Raw genomic sequence first — 24,410 nt, forward strand, 5'->3', positions numbered from 1 at the left:
AGGTGAGCCAGGCCTTTTTCAAAGGAATTCTTCAGTGAGTCAAAAACTGTCAAAAAATATTTGCTTGATATTTTTGTAGAGAAGAAAGAGAAATGTTCTGTGTAAAAATATTGAAAAACTCTTTACTATTCTAATAAGCATAGCCATAACCACACAGCAGTATATCGTCCTGGAACAGAGGAACTTTTAGGACATAGTACTAAATGGAACTCTTCCATCTCTGCTCTTCCTAATCCTGACATGGGACACCTGACGGGTGTGCTAAATGACCCACACCCAGCAGAGACTGAAATACCCTCATCATGCATATCTGATAGCACCCATTAGTGAACACAACCTCTTGGAACTGGAGGTGGTGGTAAATGGGCTCAAGTCAATAAGGAATACCAGTCTCCAAGCTGCTCTCAGGCCTTTACTCCACACAGGCCATCTTATTCTGCATTTAAAACTGAGATTAACAGTCACTTTGGGTTATTGCTAGCAATCACAAGATCAGGAAAATTCAATTTATTGCTACAAGAGTTCACCGGGATCACTTTAATACTGGATGATGAGAGGAAAACCTGAGTTTGAAGCCCCTCTGTGGAGGAAAGGAGGAGACACTGGGCAACTTTTATGTAGTGTTTGTGAAGGAGATACTGTTAAGTTTTAGCTGTGGAAATACTGAACAAGGAGAAATATTCATGGATTGCAGAAGACTGACCAGAAGGCCATTGTGAAGTGTGCACTGGTAGAACCAAAAGCTCTAAGGTGAATTTTGGCCCCATTGGGTTTGGTGTAGGACAGGTAAGCAAGCTTGGGCGTACACATGAAGTAGGGCTTTGGGAATGGGCAGTTCAGTTTGCTGGTGGATCCTGTACCTGTAGAGGGAGAGGCAGACAAGGCAGGAGTCAAACATCTTAAATTTACTCTTCTAACTGTTACAAGTTTCAGGTGATAAAGATGCAATAAGGCTTAGGATGGTGATTGCAGTTAAAATCAGGCAGAAGTGAGCTGCTTGCTCTACTGGGACAATCAGCAGGAATTGTTGGGTTGAACTGAGGGTTTGGGACATATGCTGAGAGGCAGATGCTTTGCTGAGTTTTACTGCCTTCATCTTGATTGGGGTTAAGGGAAATGGGATCTGAAGTGTTTAATCAATTTTTGGTTTAAAGCCCAGGGTGGTAGGATGGCAGCAGGTTTCCCCAAGGAGCTTAGAGAAGATTAGTTTTCATTTGAGGTTTGGAAGAACTGCAGAAACTGAAGCACCCCAGGTTTTGAGCTAAAATGAATCCTCAGTCATTGTCTCATTCTTCTCCCAGCCCTACAGACCCAGTCAGATACGAGACTTTTATCAATCTCATCTCTAAACCTAACTTGCACATCAAAAGAAGTTCACATGCCCTTCCTCACAGTACAAATAACTACCTGCCCTTCAGCCCCAATTGCAGTCCAGTGACCTTGCAGGGTCAGTGCTATTAGCACTCCTGAAGCTGCTGATTCCACTACCCTGCCCTTTAAGCCTAGCTCTAACACTAGCCCTCATCCTTGGTATATTTTAGTAGCCTGTATCTACTCAAGGATTATGCACAAGCCATTTTCTCTGCTGGCATTTGTGTTCAGTCCAGCTGAGTGGGTCTCTTGAGGCTTTCTGGCATTTTCATCCTCATTCCCATCACAACATGGACACTTCTGCTGGACTCAAGACAAAGAAGGTGCTTTCCCCAGCATCTATGATTAACAGCCAGAGGGTTTTTTTATTAGTGAAATTGAGACGATGCCAAAAGACAGGCAAGAACCCTAAAAATCTTTGCTGATGAACACATCACGTGCAAATGTAACAAAAAGAAAGCTTTCTATGTAACAATAGAAAGCTGTAAGCTGCTTTATTTCTCAGATCATTGGTTGATGATCCCACTTTCTCATTTACTCAGAAGGAGCAAGTCACTGACCAGACACTGTTCTTTTCAGCAGCAGAGAGAGGATGTCAAGAAATGGTCCTCTAAGGTTTCTTAAGGGGGTGTCTTAGGGCCTGCTGCCTTGGATGGTATTATTCCCAAGCTACCTGCCTGCCAATCTTTGTTAGGTTCTGCACAGACACAGCCAGTGCATGATAGGCCTTGGCACAATGTGTATATTTGGCAAGAATGTGAAGCCATACTTGTGTTTGGGTCACTTTGTCCTGGTTTTTTATCTAAGCTTTTTCTTATCAACAAGCACTTTCATTTCAGTAAGCTAATAATAGCCCTGGAAAAATTCGATGTATCAGCATAAAGGCTTCCCATGGCTAAAAATTGAATTTGGAAGCGTATGCTGCACAAGGGTGAGCAATGAGGAATCTGATGTGTTGGCTCAGGCTAAGGTATAGCCTTGCCTTTGCTCAGGGAGGCCAGTGGTGAGGTTTTGCTGTTGTCATTATCTGAATCATCACTTAAGCCCTTTGAGATCCAGTGATTAACTCAGTTCTTTGGGTCCAAACTCTAGTTCTACACCAAGCTATTAAACCCCAGACTAACATGACCTAAAGCACATTATTCCCACTTAGCCCTACAGCTGATCATGCTTTACTGAGTTTCTGCTCTTCTGAGCTTTATGATCTTCCCAGCAATAGCACCTGTTTTTCATCCTCATCAGTCCTTAGCCCCAGTCTCAGCTCCAGCAAGAGTATTAAGAGACTTGAGCAAACTCAGGTCTTCAGAAGTCATGAATACCAGCCTAGAATGAATCACAGCCTTTCAGCCTGGAGGAGCCAGCCAGAAATATTCAGCTCCAGCTTTTCCAAAGACAGACACCAGCTGATGCCATTCCTAAACTTGTATTAGTGTCCATGTGGAACAGCCTGTGCTGTCTTTGAGCCATTAACCCCTAAGGCAGAACGATGCTTCAGGAAGCACAAATGAGCTTTGTTTATGGTATCAAACTTGTCCTTTGAAAATGCCAGTGCAAGGTGCATTTTAGTTTGCCTTTTAGCTATAGCCCAAGCACAGGCTCTGAACAGTGTCCTATCTTCTAGTTTTCTTTATGCAGAAGTACAGCAGGAATTGCACATATGAGTCAATAAATGTTTTTTAATAAAGACTGCTTCTCTCAAAGCCTCATTGTAAAATGGACACCTCAAAAAACAGACATGTAGGTCATGCTGTTGTTGGTATTTTGGCACTGCTTTTGAGAAAGCTGGAGTGCAGTAGTTTACTCAAGGTCATGACTGTTAGGACTGTTCTGTTAGGATAATGCACATTTTCCTGGGCAAATAATCATAGTACTACTTATCTCCAAGCTATGTTTTCACAATAGAGTAGAATCAATGTATCTGATTCCAGTTCACATACATTCATTTTACTTACCAGTGGAAATTGATATGGTCGTTGATAAGTACTTAAATTAATTCCTTCTAGACATTTCATTTAATGCCTTTCAGCCTGATGGAGTTAAATTAGCAGGACTAACTACTTAAGAGTACTGAAAAGAAAGTAAAATATTTTTAGGATTGGACATTTGAGACAGGTTTACACATTAGTATATTAAATCATGCAGTGCAGGTGTTAAAAAGGGCTTAAGTTACTCCTTTGTTAGAAACAAACCTTTGATAAGACAGTGTGTGCATCTCCAGACATGAGTTTCCCTGTGGATGGGAGAACAGCATTGCTATGCACACCAAGCTGCCACAATTATTTTAAATAGCACTGTGATATCCCCTCTTCTAGAGAAGGTAACATTCTCAAAGTGGTAATGTAAATGTATTATTTTGCTTGGTTTGTTTAAGAGTACTGTTCAGAGCAGCAGAGCTGCTTTCACTCAGCAGGATCATATTGTTGCCTGGAGCCTGGGATCAGCACCCACAGGTCTCCAGTCACACCAGGGAGGTCAGATGTGAAGCACCAGCACTGTATGGCTTTAATTGGCTCTCTTACTGGAAATTGTGGATCTGTTGGCACCCCAGTGCCAACAGTTTTGGGGGAGAAGGCCCACTAAAGCTTTCTAATTGAAAGGCATAAACCCCTATCCCCAGCTGGTTTGACAGAATGGGAAACTCGCATGGGCAGTTCATGATTTACCCACATCACCTCCTGGATCAGAGTCTCAAGGTGTGATTACCCAGTGTGGGAGAACAGGCAACAGGGAATTTCAGTTTTTACTCTGGTGGACGCTGCCTGCAAGTAGCTTATGAGTTATGTGCAAATGAAACACATCTAATAAGAAAATCTGGAATATTTAAGTGTCTTCCCAAATGTTCTTACTTTTTACTGAAAGGTCAGAAAATCTGAATTATTTCTTTAAAGAGAAGATGTATTCCAGTTTTTCCATAAAAGCAGTGTCCCAAAGATTTCTTTGAAAGATGCCCAAAGTGTCTCTGATACTGGTTTTTTCCATGAAAATATGCCATTTTTCAGACAGAGAATGCTATGTCACCTTTTTGTCAGCTCTCTCCTTAATTTATATTTCATTAATAATATTTTGCACTTGCATTTGTTTAAACGTGCAAGGCCTAGATACGTGAAGATCTGAAAACAATTACTGAAATCTTCAATTAAAAAAAAAATCTCTACTTTTCATTCCCTCCTCCTCTTCCCTCCACACTCTCCACCCCACTACCCCACAATGCAAAGTAGGAAATGCAAGCTTGGAAAACTTGGAAAAAACTTGAATTGAATGTATTTGAGAAATACCTTTTGTCAGAATAAGCAGTGTTCATGTGCTGAAATGTCACCCTTCAAAGTACTTTCCATACAATAAAATATTTCCAGTTAAGCTACTATGAAGTCACTATACTATGTTAGCTATGTTATGAATATGGATGTTTATTTTTCAGGCTTTTCTTCTAGGTATATGGGTTTGTTCTGTGTGGCTTTGTGCATTATAGCCTTAATTCTGCTTACTTCCCATCTCTGAGTGTTATGGAACCTTCTTGTTAATGGCTCAGTGATAGTGGCACCTTCCATTTCCATCTTTCTTGTTATTTAATTAGTCATTTTACTGCTTTACAGATATGTCAACTAGGGAGAAATGTCATTGTGTACATTACATCTGTGTCTTTAGTATTGGGCATTTTTGGTGCCATTCACAAGCCAGGATTTTTTCCTTTTTCTTAGATCTACTTCTGGCAGTAGTCTATATGTGCTAACAAAATGTGGCATAATAGAGTTTTTATTCTTAGAGAAGTAAATAAAAATTAGTTCTGAAGTGAAACTGCTGATATTTCAGTTTTCCCCTAAAGGGGAAAAAAAAGGCAAAATCTGTTACATTTTATATTTACAGTCATTTCCAGAATATTTAAATCTCTGGGTAGACTACAGTTTTAGCAGAATTCAGTGAGATATCCTTGACTCAGGATGCAGGTGTAAAGTAAGTGTGAAATTAGGGAGGAAAGTTTGTGAACATGGTGCTGCTTCTGTCTTTCACTTGTTTACTCTTCCTTGTGCCGAGAACCAAAAAAACGAGGGTAGGAAAGGTCAGAGGGAGGAGATGAAGGAAGTGAGTCTCAGGGTTTCTTTAGCTTTCTCTGCTACTCCAGGAAGAGCTTTTGCAATTTAAAGAGCACACATTCAAACAAAAAGATAGACCACCAGTTGAGCCCTAACAGGTGCTGTCATAGGTATGTGTCGTGGCTGTAAGTGTTCTCATTTTAGGAAATAAGTGAATGCCAAAGGGAAAGTTCCTATATTGGAGCAAAGGCCAACCTGCCTGTGTGCATGAGAAGAGCTGGATGGTGCTGTAAGGCTGGATATGCTGGTGTGGGAGTGCTCGTTTGTACTGGGCAGTGCTGGCAGCTGTGATGGATGGAGAAGAGGGAATAAAGCACTTCCAGAAACATTTTGGTGTTGAAACTTTTTGCCCAATTGCTTAAGACAACATATTTTTAAAAACAACAAACCAAAACCAAACAGAAGATATTTGCATTTGTGTGACTTGAGTTAGCTTAAATGCAATACTGTGCTCTCCTAGGTGTCTATTTCTGCTATTCTATGAAAACAAAATGGCTCTGTATCTGAGCTTTTTGTTGTGCTCCCTCTTTTCTAACTTGTCTGTTGAAAGTCATTCTCCCTAATCTTCTAAAGTGTGATGAATGCACATCAGCATTGCATAGCAGGCTAAAGGAAATTTAGTGATAAAGGGAAAATAATTGTTTTCTGTGTCACTTTTGTCCTGCAGGAATCCTAAATTAAGCAAGTATAAAATCTGGCAGAGGTGGAAGGAAGTGGTAGAATGTTGAAGCACTTAGTCTCCTATTCCTTCTTGAGCTTTTTACTCTCTTTCTGTTAAGCACAAGTAAGATTTGTGCTTAACAAATTCTGCTCTCAGATTTGTTGCTTTCTGAGAAGAGTCATGTCTGCATTTGTAGCTAAGGAGCATCAAACTCGGCTTAATCAGAGTGTTTTAGAATAAGTCAAATATTGTTTGGTCTCTGGTGCACAGCACAGCTTTCATTTAAACTACAGGCTGACATCCACAAGAAACTCAGGCCATGCTGCTTCTGCCCAGGCTTCATTCTCTTCCCATGCCCTTGGTGGCTGGCATGAGAGCCACAGGCTGCCCTGAGATCCAAGGGCTTCCTTACTCACCATGCTGTGCCCCAGCCCTGTGCTGGCAAGTAGGTGCAACATCTGCACCCATGAATCACAAGCCTCAGAAAGCAGGGCAGGCAAAGAGGGCTCACTCTTTCCCTCTCTGTCGTCTTACTGTTTCCTTTAAAACTCCACAATCCTCCACAATGGGACAAAATACCTCATTATTTCTCAGCTCTCCTGAGGTTGCATGTTCTAGTGATGCCATTTGCCACCCACATGACAGGAGAGAAGATACAGGCAAGGGACGCAGTGCTTGGATTAGCTATTGCAGCCACTAAAGTGGTAAAGTTGCTTGTGCATGCTTAAGTAATGACAATGCTAAGGGTAGTGGAGAAGAGTCCCCCAGGAACAGAACATGAACATTAATTATAGGGGGGAAAATATATTATTAACATCAGACTGCACACTACAGGAGATCCCAGTGTGACTATTAAAGGAAATTAATTACCACCTCTTTTTACCTTTCAGATCAACTCTTCCTTATAATGAGAATAATTCTTTCATTGTTACCACTAGTATTATCAACTGTAGGAGAATAATTCTTTCCTTGTATTCAATTCACAGCTATTGTGCATCTCTGTGTTTTGAAAATAAATACTTCCAGTGGAGGTATTGCATCCCCTTTAAGGGGAAATTCCCCAGGCTCAGCTCAGGTTGTGTAAAATGGGGCAGTATGCTAAAATACTCATTCCTCTGCACTGATTCTTGTGAAATAGTATTCTCTGTTTAAACTATTTTCCACGTAACCCACCACACTAAAATAGAGCAGTTAAGGAGATACTCTTTTTTAGACTACTGCAGCTTCACAACGCTCATTTCCAGATCCCAGTGTATTTTCCAAATACATCTTGTGTGAACTCACATGAGAAATTTTTTCTGGCAAAGTCAGAATTGAGGTCAAAACTGGACTAAAAGAAAGCTCATTACAACTTTAACATCTGTAATCCACCCTGAGGAGAGAAATGAATGCAGCGAGCAGGCCATGGATGCATTGTTTCCATTGTACTCTTGATTAACTTATAATTCACAAGTGAGGGACTGTGAAGGAGACTACTGACTGATGGAAGGTCACCAATTCCAAGAGGAAATAAATGATATATAGGCATCCTATTCATCACTTTATTTGTGTAACAGCATTTGGGACTCTGTCTCTGTAGAATAAAGCCCATTTAAAATCTTTTAATATTTTTGCAAAGGCAAGGCTGGGGAGCTTGTGTAATCTCGATGACAAAAGAACCGTATGTAGAATCCACATCATCCCAGGCCAGGAGGTGACTTTTTCCTTGAAGAGGGTGCTAATTCCCCAAATTCCTCATGATTGTCCTTGGATAGAGGCCAGTAATTTTCGTGATTTTTTCCATACTGTGTGAAGATCTGCTGCCACCCTATTATTTCTAGTGTAATAATAATTCTAACCTTTGTTGTAAGGTTCACCTTTGCATTACAAGGAGCACTCACTTCTCAGAAAATCCTTTATTACAGCTATGTCTTTAATTAATGTCAGGTTCCCAAATTCAGATATAATATGAAGATATGGCATCAGTTGATCACTTTCTTTGTAGGAAAGCAAATAACCAAATACTGCAAACATGCATCAAGCTGCTGAAGCAGTATCTCTCTTTACCACATGGAAATGGAAGCAGTGAAACAGGAGCTAGTCTAAGCCTGGAAGCAGCAGGAAGAAGTCAGGATACTCCACTTGTAAAGGCTGTAGAGAGTTTAAGTCAAATAAGACAGAAAACGAGAAAGTGGGTGGTAATACAGACATCAGGGCCAGATGAAGAAAAGCCCTTTGCATATATATCTCTGTTTTTCCTTCTGTTATGTAATATTGTCGCATTAGGGCAGCTAGACATGAATGAAATACTTTATTTTCTCTGCAGTTTATTGCAGAAATAATAAATGCTGTGCTGCACAGACTCAAATTGATGTATGTGATTTTCTGTGTTTTTGGTGGCTAATAGGATTGCTTTGGAGCAGGTCAGTGCACATTCACACTTTCAATTGCTTTGGACAAAAGCAAACTAAGTGTACCATGAAAAATGTCATCACGTAACATGGCATCAAAAAGATGATGTATGTCTTTACTGTGATATTTTTATTATGCCTCAGAGAAAATCCACTTTAATGCACAGCTGCAAAAAACCCCACCGGTCTTAGGGCAAAAAAGACACACACTAAACAGAATGGACTAGCATTTTGTGTCACATAAACTGGCAGAACTGCAAAAATGCATGAGATGGGACATAAGCCACATCTTTCTGAGTGTTTTGGGGAGGATTTTAGTGGTAAATTTGAATTAATGAAGCCTTAATGCTGCATTTTGTTATAATGCCTGTTTGGAAGGACTGAAATGCTAGATAAAGAAACAAGGGAAGGCTATAGCATGTCTGCAGAATATTAGGGTGTGGAGGAATCAAGGCACAATATTAACATAAATTTTTAAACAGCAGAGGTCTTCTTTGTTCAGCCTACTATGCAACAAATATGACACTCAGTATGACCAAAAAAAAATCTTCAGCCAAATTTCATCTCTGTCATATGTAGAGCATGCAGCATGATTGGAGCTGTCCTGAGCGGGCAAATCCTCACCCAAACCACTACTCCAGCTAGCAGGAAACCTCTTCACAAAAGAGGCAGCTGCTGTACTTGGTCATTCTAGCTCCATTTCAGTGACTCAGTGTATAGTGCTAGATCACAATTCCAGGTCAGCTTTACAGAGCTTTAGCTCCACACATTTCAAAGGACTTACTGTTGTTTCTCACTGATGTGAGTAAGAGCAGCGTCTGGCCTCATTTCTCTGTCCCAGCTGACATGCTGAAGGATGCCAGTAGGCAAATGGTGTTTCCCTGAACCACACCTGGATGGGGATGGCTGTGGGAAGAGGCTGTTCTCACCAGGGGTGTGAGCAGCAGGAGGGCAGGTTCATGTACCACAGAGAGGGCCAAAAATCCAGACTGAGCCCAATAGGTTTGATAGTTTAGGAATAAGGAAACAGCAGATACCTTTGAATGAATGTTAAGAGCAACCAGGTCAGAGACTTGGTTTGTGGCATTTAGGTTTTGAGAGACAGAAGAAGCAGCAGCCTGTCTGCTGGCGCATGGTGCAAAGCTTCGGTCTTCATTTGAACATCTCGTTGGATTGACAACCTGTGATCCTTCTTTCAGATGTGTAGTGTTACTTTTTCTCCTTCCTGTGGTTTCCACATGACAGCAGCTGCTTCAGTCTGCAGTTTAGTTCTTCAGGAGTAGTCTAGAGAAGGAAAAGTGTCTGCATCTGTGAAAGGGGTAGTACAGGAGGTCAGAGAACATCTGTTTCCCAGGGAGCCTTCTTAATGTACTTCACCACTGACCCAAAGATACATTGCAATCCATGATAGTCAGTGCAATTCCTAGCAGCACCTGGATTTTCTTTCAGGGTTTCTTAGCCAGCTTTGCCCAGTCTGTTATTGCTTGTCTGTGCAATCGAAACTCATCCTAGCAGCCAACACAAAATAGGTGAAAGCTAGCTATGAATTTAGAAGCTGTGCTAGCTGTTCAGAAATTTATTATCTTTTTTTTTCTGGGTAATGGGCGAGTTAGAACCTTTCAATATTTCAGCAAAGGAGCAGCAGAAAATACCCCTGAGGACAAGCTGTCTAAGCTCTGATCCTGTATCTGAAGTCCAGTACCAATGTTTTCTCTCAAGAACAAAGTAATTCATTCAGCTAAAAGAGAGTGAGATTGACTTTGAAAATTAAAATCAATGCTTTAATTCAATACACATACAATTACCAGCTGTCAAATGGCATGTAATGCACTTTTACTGAAAAAAAACAACGGCACAAAAGACGAGAAAGGAGGCTTTGACAAATGTTAGGATTCTCATAATGATGTTTTTTGTGTGGTTTTGAAAGCAAGACTGCAAAGTTAAGCGCTGTAGATGATAGGGCATTATGCAGAGGGCGTAAAAGGACCAATGGTGTTTTTCAGAACACATATCACTGCTCTCTGTAATGCTCTGTTGTCACAAATACATGGTGATTAGCTATTTATCAGCGTGAAAGCACATCATAAAACATTCCACATATCATTGAGTTTCTAATAATCTGTGTCACTGTGAAGATTAATACATTAAGTCAGTCCACAAACTTCATGAAATACATTCCTCTGCCAAGATTTGTGTTGGGTTTGGCAAATGAAGGATGAAACACTGATGAAATGGGAACTACTTTTGTTGACTAGTCTGTGAAATAGCACATTTGTTTTTTTACTCTTTGACACTGTTTTGAGGGGATAAAAAGGGTGCCCCTGGTAGCACTGTCACCTTCTGAAATACCTCACCTGCCTGCTCTGTTACTACAGTCCTCCTTAGACTGTTCTGGGCTGTGACTTACCTTTATTGAACCCCTGCAGACCTTTTTGCCGTGTGAGGGCATGCTAAAGACCAGCACTGCATACCAAGGTCCATATTTTTAATTGTGGGTGTCAAGACATCAGCACTTAAATCTGTATTTACCCATTGGACTAACTACCCTCCCAAGCATCCACATGTCCTTAAACTCCAGATTTATCACTGCCTTTATTGTCACCTGTACTTTCCCAGAGCTCCACTATGTCTAAGGCTACCCTGAAAATCATGTTTTATCTAGAAGACAGCCAGTATAATTACTGTTTCTGAAAACAAACAAAATAAGAAATGAATCAGCCTTAACATTGCAAAAGGGCAATTGTCTCAAATCACAGAAGAACTCTGAAAATCCATCCACATATTAAGATGGCTAAATATAATGCCATCACTAGCTTAAAACCATGTGTTTGAAAATGTTGCCCTGAGCCCACTCAGTACATGCTTTGGAATTGGATGAATGATGAATCTAAAGGAAATACAACTTTCTCAGGTTAGAGTGTGACTGATGACACCCATCTGTAGTTCAGGGGGGAAGGTGGAAGTTAATTTAGATTGATTTATTAATGTTTTTTCAAGTCTCAGTAATATACTTGATAATTAATGGCACAGAAATATGAGTTCAGCTGAAAATCTTCATAAATTAAAAGTATTTAATTTAATGGTAATTTAGAGGATTTTGCAAAGTGCCAGAGCAAGATAACTGCATTTGCAGAGGAAGCAAGATTGAGAGAATTGTCTCCTGGACTGATGCAAGTAATGCATCTTTATAGCCATGTGGGTCAGAATTCAGTAGCAGTATTACAATCCTTCAGATCAACATTTCCATGAAGAGAGAGAAAATATATCAGGAAAAACGTTGTCTCACATTTCACTCATTGCTCTTTAGCTGCCTAGAAATTTACTGTGTGCTTCACACAGTACGCAGTGAAGTATAGTTTAAGACTTCTCATTATTTCTCAGGAAAATGTCAGTTTGAAAATAGCTTAGAACAAGACAGTGGACTAAGTGAAGCACAGCTGCAACAGCGTTGTAGTTCTTTCCTGTAAAATATTTCCAAGTGATAAAGAGAAAAGAGCAAATCTAAGGAAAGAGAGCCTTTTAATGCATTTCTGTTCCAGCTTCCCCTGAGTAACAATAGCTTAAACCCTTTTGGATACCCAAGCAAGTGGCAGTTGGATGCCTGTTTCTCGTGGCCAACGCTTTGGGCTGTGGTAGCAGCACCCACGTGCTTCCAGATATCCCAGAAGCAGGGCCTCTGACTCAGGCACTGGATCCAGTGCACAGGAGGATTGCACTGGAGTGCAAGGAGTGGGGATGGTGTGTGCTTGGGCAGGAGGAAGAAGCCCAGTGCCATGGTCCCCACAGTGGTTACTCTTGAGAGGAGAGGTCCTGGCCCAGAGTGCCATGGACAGCTGTGGAAGCAGGACAGGGAGAAGCTCTTGCTGTGCTGGACAGAAAGCCCATAACTGGGTTCCCAAAATGTATCAGCTTCCAGAAGCTGGACCAAGATAGCTGTTTTTTTGAAAAAAACAGGGCAGTTAGACATAAATGGAGCAGCACTGGAAAGGGTGGGTGACACAGAAGGATGTCAATGTGCACTGCAAATGTGCTTATTGAAATATCTGTGCAGTTTTCCCATTAATTTAAGTAATATGGAGCATTTAGCTTAGGAAAGGTAGGTTTTACTTTTTTCTGCCCCATGTCCTTTAGAGAGAGGTGGTTTGAAACAGCAGGGTAATAATTTTCAAAGAGGAGAGCAAAAGGGCTGGGGCTGAGATTTGGATGAAGATGTCCCTCTTTTTCTCATGCTCATTTGAAAAAGCCCTACTTTGCTTTGGGGGATTTGAGTGACTCCCTGCAGCAGATTTTAGGACTGGAACATGTTCAATCATGGTCAGAGAGGATAAAGTGTACTTAATTCTCTGCTCTTTAGGTGGTTTACATTGGCACAGGCTGAAAGACTTAGAGTGCTGAAGTTTACACATTCATAGAGTCTTGGTGTTCAGATTTAACATTATGTACTTTTTTCACTTGGAAGTAGAAAACAATAGGAACCAGCAGAAAAGTTTTCTCAGGATCTTGCCTTTTGAATATCTAAAGAAGGGAGGCTGAGGAGGGAAAAAAACCACCCACGGAGAACCTAAGATTTTTCTGTTTAAAAGCAAAAGATCCCCAGACCTGAATACCCCTAAAATACTGTGGTGTAGGATGAAGTATAAATTTTTCTAAGTGAAGTGCTGTGGCATCAAATTTTAGACTACCTTTAGCACAGTTTCTATAAATTGGTATATTTTTGCAGACATTAAAGTTGCTACAGTTTCAATAACCACCCTGGAGACTGCTTTAAACCTACCCAACAAGGAGGAGCAATAGCATTTTTGGAAATAAACTTCCCAGTCCATTCAGTGACGACAGCATTTTTCCCTAGGGTCCCCAAAACTGCCTTTGGGGTCTCTCTTTTTGTGAGGATTTTTTGGTTTTTTTGGTTTTTTTGTTTTTTTGGTTTTTTTGAAACAGGACATGGGACTTTCCGTTTTTTCCTCATCTCAACTCACAGCCCTTCCATTTACCTCTCCCAGCTGCTCACGAGACTGTGAGCCAGAGGATCCAACCTGACCCCAGTCTCAGCTCCCTGCCAACTGTTTCTCTTTCTTTCCTCTTTCTCCCTCTCCCTGCCTTCCCCCAAACTGAGCTGCCATACACAAGCTTCTTTTGGTGACACTGGGTAAATACGTAAACCAGCAGACCTACAATGAGCTGGATTGATGCTGAACTACGTCTCTACAGCCAGATCAGATAATGTTTCAAGAGCTGCAGTTGTAGTACTGGCTACAAAAAAGATGGGATGTAAAGTACCTTTTTTTCTGCAGCATATTTAGTCCAATTTTTTAGGTTATCTGCAAAATTTGTGATGCATTAAGGGTTCAAGTCCTATTTTTTCATATGTGGTGCTCCAGTAATGTCTATGGCACTCTACATAAACAAAATGTCATACAGCTTGAGTTGAGATCTAGAATTATGTCAGATTTTACCCCCTCCTAGTTTTTTCCCTGGTAATTATGAAAGATAGGAAACAATGTGCAACAACTGATACCCTTCGGGACATGGACACGCACTTAGCGTGCCCATATGAATATTTGACACAGATGACAAATAAAATAGCAAGTCAACTTGAGATTCTGACAGCAAGTTTTGTTGCAAGTGAAAAAGGAAAATGCACATTAAGAGTGGAAAGCAGCACCCATCAGAGCCAAAAGATGCTTTCCTCCCAATATCATTTGGCGCAGAACAGAGATTATTTTGCAGTTCTAAGTCATGCAGTACGTAAGTGCAAGGTGAATCAGCACATCAGTATTTCACTGTGGTTTTCTAACTGTCTCTATTCCTTTTCAAAGTTAATATCTGGCAGAGGCATAATTTGATCTTTTGCTGTGGGGCTTTTAATGAACTGCTGCATTTGAGTGAATAAGCTAAAATCTAAATGCACTTTACACTCTATGGACTGTATCCTTCATTTAGCCTGTGTTCAAGAGAACATTAGCCTGAGACTTCTTAAAATCTCTGCTTCATTTTGGTCAATAGGGAGAGTTTAATGTACATTATGAAGTAGGAAGATTTTGGTGTATGAATAAAAAATATTAACAAAAGCAGTTATACTTCTCTCTTGTTCCCGCATTTCATCAGTTTAAAGCTTTTTTTATGCTAATCAGTGCGGGATCACTGGAATGCTCTATGAATAAAAGACAGAGTTTTTCAAGTTGTTTCCTTGTGTAGGATCCTTAAGAGGATATCTGAATTCTGGAGCCAGATCAGTTTTAATTTATTCTAAATAATCAGATTCCAAACTGACTATATATTGATATTAATTATTTCAGGCTCTGCACTTAAATTGAACACACAGCTTAAGCTGTAAACTTGTGTTCTTCAGAATCCCCCTTTTCAAGTCACAGATATATAAATGGATGTTGGGATGAGGTTTATTCCCAGAGGACCAAAAGAGAACAATTCTAGCTGCCTTGCAAGTTCCCCATGCAGCACTGCCACACACATCATGTAACACAGCCGTGTTGCACCACAAAAATAGAACATCTATCAATTACGGTTGAAGAGGCAAAACCTCCCTCTAAAATTCAAGACAAAATCCCCTGAGAATGTTGAAGCCAATAGCAGAAAAAGGGACACAAGGTGCAGAAGAACTGACAAATTAGAGAATTTCCCATGTGGGAAGGCAATATCAGCCCTTAAAGCTGGCCTTCCACTGGGGAACGATTATGAAGAGATTTTTCCTGTTTCTGTACTGGCTCTGGGGTTGTTTCTCCACATCTTATTTTTTATCATGCTGACCCATAAGAGTTACCACTAACTAAAAATAAAATCCAGGAAGTGCTGTATGTTTGGTACTGTAAAGGTTTGAATTTTCATCTCATAATGTTTTGTTTTTCAAATCACTGTATTCCCAGTAGCACAACAAAAATCATTTGCTTTAATGCAATTGCTAATAATGATGATATCAACACAAACCTCTGTTTGTTCATATGTTGAGCTCATTGAATAAAGAAGCTTATCATTTATCTGTGTAGAAGCTTTTAATTAGTTTTCTGAATTTACTCCAGAGATTAATGGGCAGATGATATTCAATATATGCATTATTGTTTTAATTTCGTTATTGAGATATCTGAATTTGTATGCTCTTGCCTCTTTGATCCTTTACTTTTTTTCTCTCTCTTAGGTAATTGTAAAATATTTGTCTGCAAACAGATTCATAAAAAAACTCCACTAGGCTATTGCACCTGGGTGGTGGTAGGTGGGTCATAACAGAACAGAGCAGCAAATTCCACTCTGTCAGGGATTATAAACTTTACTCAGAAAATACTGTGTCACTGAAAAGAGTCACTTGGTGGAACTTTTCAGGATTTACAGTAAATTGAGGAGGTACCTTTTCCTGCTCACACACAGCACTAATAGTTTGTGTATTCAGGCATTTCTTTTTTAATTGAGATTTCTTTTGACCTTTTCCCCCAGCTGCCACCTTTTCCCCTGGTCATCAGTTCCTGTTGGCCACTGCAGCATGGCTCCTGCTATCCCTCAGTATCCTGCTTATCCATGGGACTCTTGCAGTATGGCAGAGTTGTCCTGTGTACCTTCCTGCTGCCTCCACCTGACAGGTTTCTCTTTCATCCAGTGGGTCACATCCTCTGCTTACGTGGGAGGTGCACGTGCTCTTGTTGAAGTCCCCATGAGGACCCAGAGCAGATGAAGCTCAACCCTTGGGCTGTTCAGGGAAAAACCTTTGTCTGTTCTTTCAGTGGAGCAGGCTGTCACTGACTCCTGAAGGCAGCCAATATTCACAGCCTACTGCCATCCTGGCTTAGGGACTGTGCCCTTTTGTTGCCAAGAGAGAATATTGAGCCCAAGCTGCTGAATCCATCTTTGCTTTTCTTAATTTATTGTGTCTTGGGAGAAGGTGCACCTTCAAAGTGCAGATAAAAGGGAATGGAAATCCTCAGTAAACAGTGCATCATTTTTCTTAAAAATAGTGCCCTGTGTAAATGTAAAGTTCAACATTATGGTTTTGTTGGCCCAGTAGGAGAGGGATTAAAAATGCTCGTTAATGGGATTTAAAAGCAGGAGTTCAGTTATATTAGCTACAAAAATATAATTATCATAATTAAGATTGCAAAGCACTAACGAAGTTCTTTAATAATTATCCTTTTCCCTTAGAGATTCATTTTTTAAAACCTGATTTGAATTTTACATCACACTGGAGAAACTTTATCTTTGTAGAAATGGGAGCCACTGGTAGCATGAAGGGTCTGAGAAGAGCAGTATTTGCACGTAGCTGGAGTATGGCTCAGTCTGAGACAGGAGGGACTCAAGGGCATCACTGTTCAAGATGGCACAAAATACAGGTGCAGCCTTGGTCTGATACTGTGGCTGAACTCTTGGCAGGTTTATGGACTCAGACAGAAGACTGGGAGTCTGCAACTAGATAACATTCCTCCCCAAAGTGTCATGCAATCAGGCAGGTTGAGTGTCTCCATTCTTGCTGGCCTTAGGCTTGGTGATGCCCAGGCAAACCCTGAAGCCTCCTGCCTTGCTCTGATCAGAATTCAAACTCCATAGGTTGTGTTACCTGCAAGGGAGATAGCAAGCAGTACAGAGCAATAATCTGTATGGTCACAGGCTTGCAGGGTCCCTTCTGAAAAGAAAGAGACAGCAAGTTCTCAAAATTAAATGACAACAAATTGTCCATTTAAAAATATCTCCCCCAAACAGCTTTTCATGATTCATCTCCCCAGATGATTAAATATTTAGTTCTGCTGACAGGGATATGATAGTTACTATAGAGCAGAAAATTTAGTGCAGTGTGTGAGTTATAAGCAGATGTGTTATCAAGCTGTTAACACAAAAGCAATGGGATTATTGGTGTTGATATCTGTATTTATTTCTGTAATATTGTATAGGGATTTTTTTTCCTGTCACCAGCAGATCTAGGCCACAGCTTTGGCTCTTGCATGGGGCAGGGAAGTTGTCTTTCAGGGTCTCTGCAGGGACAGCAGTCCCATTGTCCCCTCATGCCTCCCACCTCCAGCCCCATCTATGGCAGAGCAGCTGAGCACCCATGGGTGTCACCATGCTGCCATGCCCATGAGGATGGGGGCCCAAGGAGAGCACTCACTGCCTGGCTCAAGTTCCACTCCAGTTCTTGCTGGTTTGAAGAAGCAAACAAATACCACATGGGCAGGGAGAGGGCAAGGACACTGAGAGAGGACAGTCCTTCACCCTAGGTCCTGTTTAATAAGAGGGAGATGCCACATCAGGATAGGTGCCTAAAACTCAAAGGAAATTTGGCTTCGTGTTTAGTTTCTGCTTTCCTGATGAAATCTCCACAGAAAGATGTAGTCTGTTATTTCAGCATCTTATGTATGGAGGGAATGATCACAGCTGGTGGAAATTGTGACAATTAATTGAATAACAGTGTCAAAAAATCAGAATTTATTTCTAGAACAAAGTTTTGTTAGCAAAATTACTTCTAGACCCAGAGCCTTTTAAAAGAAGAGTAATTTGGTTATTTGAGAGCTATCTGTGAACACTTAACAAACAAAAAAGCAGGGGGAGTAACACTTAACAATCAAAGTGGGGGGAGTGAGACCAAACTATGTCAGCTCCTGGACATCTTGCTTTTCGTTCAAGTGCCACCATACCTTGTTTAATCATATGGAAAGGGTTAAAATGATCTTGTCAAAACTGTTGCTGCCAGAAAACAAAGAGAATGACTGATAACAGTCCCATTGAAAAAGACTCATTTTCTGCTTCGTTGGTGTTTCCCAGGTAGTTCATGTCAAGCAAAATAAAAATCCTTGCATTTTTGACAAATAAATCTTTATAGTATTGTCCTTGCATATTTTGCCTGTATCAGCTGAGCATTTGACCATCAGAGGATCATAGGTCAAATGTTATATTACTCTACTTATTTAAATATTTGCAGAAGAACATAAACAGATTCTTACAACTACAAATACTTTATAACTGAGACCCTTTTCAAGAAAAGGTTTCCGAGCTAATAATTGCAAAATAATCTGTGCAGTTCTACCTCCACATTTTGACCTGGATTTTGCAGAGATACACATACATGAGGGCCTTCTTATAGCAGTATAGAGTTAAGCACATTTTAAAGTCTTTGTACATTCGGGACTTCTGATATTACGAGGATTAAAGTTTTATAAATACCTAAAACAGATTAAGAACATGAGAAGTAGAGAGAGAAGAAAAACAGGTTTTACATTCAAGGGCCATTCTCCTGTTTGGCCTTTTTTCTTCCCCCCTTTTTTTTTTTGTTTTTGTTTTTTGTTTTGTTTGGGGTTTTTTGGGGGGGGGGGTTGGGGTTTTTTTGTTGTTGGTTTTGTTTTTTGTTTCTTTGTTTGTCTGGGTATTTTGTAATTCTATCATAAAGTTTTAAATATTTTTTTTAATTAACTTCTAGAAGTGGCATGAGAAACACCTGACATAGAAACGTACAATGTCAAGATGTGTATCTGTTTATAAAGCAGGAGCAATATCAATGTAGGAGAGACAGTGCATAAGCTATTTCTAGTACAGAAACCAAAAGCACAATACAATATATTTCAAGAACATATATTTAATAGAGGAACTCATTCAAGGGGACTGATTTGCTTAGCATATGTAGCCAGCTCAGTAGATCCAGAATGACTGGACAGTTGAGGTTGAAACCTCAGGAGGTTTCCAGTCCAGCCTCCTGCTCAAAGCAGGGCCAGCTCTGAGGTCAGACCAGGCTGCTCAGGGTTTTGCCCAGTCAGGCCTGCAGGGATGGGGATGGCACAGCCTCTCCAGGCAGTCTGCTCTGTTGTCTGGCTGTCCTAATGGAGAAAAGTTCCTTCTCTCTTTAAACTTATACCTGTTAGTTTTTACTCTCCCACTCTGCACTACCATGAGGAGCCCAGCACTGGTTCTTCACTGACTCCTTGTAGGCAATGAGAAGACTCTTAGCTGTCCCCAAACCCATCTCTTGTCCAGACTAAGTCAGTCTGGCTATCCCAGCCTCTTCACATAAGTCAAGGGCTCCAGGCACCACCACGGGGGATACTACTGACCTTTCTTCTATCCTAAAATCTATGTTTTCTGTCCTAGAAAGCCCCAGACTGGTCACATTATCCTAAATGTGGCATAACAGGTGCTGAGTGAAGGGACATAAACCCTTCCCTTCATCAGGCTGCATTCCTGTCCATGCAGCCCAGGGTCCTGTTGGCCATCCTTGTCACCAAGGCAAGCTACTGGTTCATGTACAGCATGCTGCCTGCTGCCTTCCAGAACTCCTAGGGCCTTTCCTGCAGAGCTGCTCTCTGATCAGTCCATCCCCAGACTGTATCACAGTTCAAGGCTCTTCATTCCTAAGTGCAGGACTTGGCAGTTGGCACCACTGAATTTCATAAGGTTTCTTGTCCTTTTCCTTCAGCCTCCCCCATGACAACAGCCCTGCCTTTGAGCATGAAGCCAGCATAAATGACATCTACTGCTCTCCCTCCATCCACAGATCCTGTCATTTCATCATAACAGGCAGTTGAGTTATTCTTGGTAAATCCACACTGGCTGGTTTTGATCATCTTCTTCTCCATCTGCCCAGCCCTGTGCTCCAACAGGACTCGCTCCATGATTGCCAAGGACTGAAGTGAGGTTGATTGGCCTGTTGCACCTTTCTTGAAGGTCAACGGTTGCCTGTTTCCAAACATCAGGGACCTCCCGCACCTCTACAAGCTCTCAAAAAAAGAGATCAGCCTAGTAAAGGACACCAAGTCTCCCAGCACCCAATGAGGCAAGTGGTCAGTCCCTATCAACTTGTATGGTCAACTTCCCCCAGGCTTCCTCAAGTTCCCTGAGCTGATCCTCACCTGTTGCTGGTGCTTCTGCTCTTCCCTGCCCCTGCCTCCAGCACGGAGGCTGGGAGACCTTGCTGCTGAAAACTGCCTTAAAGCAGGCATTAGCCTCACCCGTTTTGCTGTAACTGATTCACCTCCTCACGTACCTCCAGTACTGCAGCAGTCCTGCACTTTCCTTGTTCAACCTTTTGCTACTGATGTAGCAGCAGAAGTTCTTCTTGTTGCCCTTGTCATGCCCTGCAGACCTCACTTGAAATGAGCTTTGGCTTTCTTGTTACCATCTCTACATACCCAATGAAGTCAATGTAGAAAGACAATACCTCCACCAGGTGATTTACCATCCCTTGCCATTTTGGCTTATGTGTAGGCTTTGATGAGTATTTGGCTGTACACAAACTAGTAATAACTAAGCATTTAGCTGCCCTGTGCCTCAGTTTCCTTGTTGAAATGCACTAACTCCAGTGCATCAGCCGGGCTTTGCCAAATCCCTGATGCTAGAATTGTCAGGTGTCACCATGCAGGGATGTAGAGTCTGAGCCACCTCATGCACCCCATGACAAGCCCAGGTGCTTCATCTCCTGGCTCATAGAGAAGGCGAGAGGGCTGCCAGTAGACCACTGCAGTCACATCCTCCTCCGTTCATCACACGCAGCAATGTTACCGAACTGACCTACTTTCCCCATCCGCCCACGGAAGGCTAATCCTGTTTAGCATTGCTGGAAGGGGACGGGCACGCGGAGAAGTGCTCTGAGTTATACAGATGGCAGTCTTTGCTGATTAATGTTAGTTTAATTTGTTTGCCTTTCTGTTTCCAGCCGTGCGAGGGGAGAGCAGAGCAGCGGTTGAACATGGGGATTCACAGCCTGTGCACTCAAGTCTGAATGGCTGTAGTCATTCAGTAGTAACAACAGCAGTGAGGAAGATAATGAGCATGTATGTACTGATCTTCATCAGAGATCCAAACACTGCACAAAACTTTACATGTTGCTCACAAGCCAGAGATAAAAGATGCCTCTCGCCCTGGCACGCTCCAGCCCAGCATTGCTGACGTCAGCTGTCTCACCCTGGCTTAAACCGATGTGAATCACACCGCATCTACAGAGGGATCGCAGGCTGCACACCCCAAAATGCAGCTGCACCAGGCAGAGGGGGAAAGGGGTCTAGCACATGGCAATAGGTGCAAGGTTTCTGACATGTGGAAAATAAAACCCCTTCCCACCAAACAGAATAAAACCAGAATATGCTCTGAGCCTTTATTTCTATTCATCATAATCTCTTACTACTCAGCTCTATTATCTATAACTATCTTCCTATCATCCCCAGTTCAGAAGAGGGGAGCATTAATTTCTGTCAAATTCTATTCTTTTTACTGTCCACATATGGATTGTTTTTAATGTCTGTTTGCTTTAAGCCTGTCACCATCTAAAGATTCGTTTTACACATATGTATGAAACATGAAACAGCCCTTGAGGTTCATGAAGTTCAGTATTTCCTCAAAAAGTTTTCTTTTCTTTTTTTGAAGGGTCTAAATATCTCTTGTGTAAACAAAATGTAGTAACCTACTGAATGCAGGAAGACCTTGCTATACATTGTTAGGAAAAAACTCGAAAGCTGGACACTTAACAATGCTTCTGGATTTTTTTCTTTACTCCTGAAAACAGTAATTCCCATAACAATCTCAGCATAACCTGACCCATGGTAACTCCAGACTGCCATTCTCCCACTAAAAAGCCACGTATCTTTCTCAAATAACCATGTATATCATCAGGAAAGTGAATTTTTACTATCTTAAGGTTTCTAAAGGCTAGTCAGTTTACATTTTGATAAATCAATTTTTATTGCTATGGTTAGGAATGTGTCATACTTAATTATGGACTCCAGCATGTTCTTGTAACAATTCATAAGTTTATATCTGAAAAAAAGAGAATAGAGTGGTACAGTTCAGTTTGATATGTCTGTGAATCTGTTGAGTAGAAATCCTTCTGCTGTGTGTTCACACTGTACCTTTCCTGGTGGGATATCTGAGTGCTTCATCTATGTTACAGAAGCTTGAAACAAGATGCCTAAAATGGTCAGATGGTCACTTCTTGTTTCTCACTCTGTGACCTTTCCTGCTGCTTCCCGTTTGCTGATTTTTCTCTTTGCTTTCCAGCAGGGCTTGGAAGGGGAATACTTCACTTGTTAGTGTGATTCATTTCAGAGCTCTGCTTAGGTGAGGGGAAGTAGGTGGAGTTCCTAGCCACAGTGGTGCTCCCCAGGGTGGGCAAATCCCATCTAACTCACACTGTGAACACCCATGGGATGATGCCATTGACCAACCACAGTGCCCATCAGACGTAGTTCATCATCCCTGGGCAGGGGATCTGGCAGCAATGCCAGCACAGTGACCAAGCTACACTGTCCCCTGTGCTAGTGGGTGCCTAGAAACTGAGGCTGAGCAATGTGTCTGGAAGGCATGGAAGCATGCCTACCCTGTTGTTCTGTTTCTTCCTCCTTCACAAGACAGCAGTTGTTGGAAAGGGTCTTCACAGAGGTCAGAGGATAGTTCAAGGTCTTTCATCCCAGCATCCCAGTTTTCCATGCAAGCCTTTTCCATCCCTTGTCTTTGAGAGGATTGTTCTTCAAGTGCAAAACCATCATCTTTAATTAGGATTGGTTGTATTGTACCGGCATCCCAAGTGGTCTGAGGGTGAGGTCTGAGGTGTAAGGCTCAGGTATGCCTGCAGTGGGTGGGAGCATCCCTCTCCCCAGGGCTGACCATACCTGTACAGGAAAAGTGGTGGAATACCGAGGCAAACCTGTGGGGTGATGGAGGCAAACACCCCACCTTGCTAGAGAGGGAAGAGGAGGAAAAGTCCAGTCTTTTCCTTGAGCTGCCAGACATAAGGGCCAGGGAAGCACAAATACTGTGATTTCTCACAAATGTTCCCCAGGCACATCTCAGGACCTCTGAAAGAAATTTACATTTCTGATTTAATTCAGCTGAGTTTAATGAATATGATTAAAAATTCTTGATAAATATCAGTCAGATTTGTAAAAACTATTAGCTGGACTTGCAGAAACTTGGTGGGAAATCAACAACTGATTACCTGCATTCGAGTGTCTACAGCATATCCTTATGAGCAGTAGGGCAGGAAGGAGTGAAACCAACCTCACCAGCCCAGAAAAGCAGTAGCTTAGCTCAATAAAAAACATGTTTCTAGCACAGGATAAGGTGATCAGTGCCAGATGATTTTTTATAGTTCAAGCTCTGTGTCCAGTGGGAATAGACTGTATCAAAATAAACATGTGCAACCTTTCTTCCAGAGAGTCCCTGGAGCGAGCTGGCACTCCGCCTGAACTACTTTTTTCCCAAGCAACTATTCATTGTATGAATGAATGTAGGGGGGATGTTTGTGCTATAATTCTCCATCTGATAACTAAGCCAGGGGTACATGGTTAACAGCTTTAGCCAGTCTTTTGTTTCCAAAATGCCATTCTTCCCCACTTGTGGATATACGTCTTTCTGTGTGTTTGTATGAGTTCCTCCCTGATGGGAGTACGTGAGCTTTCTCCTCGTTCCAAGTAGTTCCCATCTTTTTGAGTGATAGTCTTCACTCCTTGATGATAATGATGATACTAATGAAGCTCCAAATGTAACTGTCACTGCTAAATACTCTGCCAGCAGGAGTTACATCATGTGGTGTTCTTACCTATAGGTTTCCAAATTCCCTTTCTTATTGTGAAAGGATTCTTCACAGTTTGAGAAGTACTTGTGCCACTTGTTTTTTTATGTCACTTCTTTGCAGGGGAACTGTGGCACAGAGCCTTGGTATTTACTGCCTGCCTCCATCATTGCAATGAGTCAGAATTTTCTCCTAAATCAAGAGACAGTAGGTTTCCAGTTTGCAGTTTGGGACCTTCACAGCTGAGGGATTGGGAGAATAAAATAAAGCAAGCAGGTCACACTAAGCACATACCTAAACTCCTTGACATGGGTTTCTCCATCAAGGTGTAAGGCAGCATCTGTGGGGCTCTGGAGGGGAATGGTAATACTAGTTTGCAGCAGTTGTATACTCTGATGTGTCTATTTTGTTGAAAA

At 41.5% G+C, this 24,410-nt stretch overlaps 1 protein-coding gene across 2 annotated transcripts in view; it reads left to right on the forward strand.

Moving 5' to 3' along the window:
• Positions 1-24,410, forward strand: part of NPAS2 (neuronal PAS domain protein 2) — a 104,333-nt gene that overhangs the window by 23,265 nt on the left and 56,658 nt on the right. The window lies entirely within an intron of this gene.

Source organism: Molothrus aeneus, chromosome 2, assembly GCF_037042795.1.
Source record: "Molothrus aeneus isolate 106 chromosome 2, BPBGC_Maene_1.0, whole genome shotgun sequence".
In the NCBI taxonomy this organism is placed as follows: domain Eukaryota; kingdom Metazoa; phylum Chordata; class Aves; order Passeriformes; family Icteridae; genus Molothrus; species Molothrus aeneus.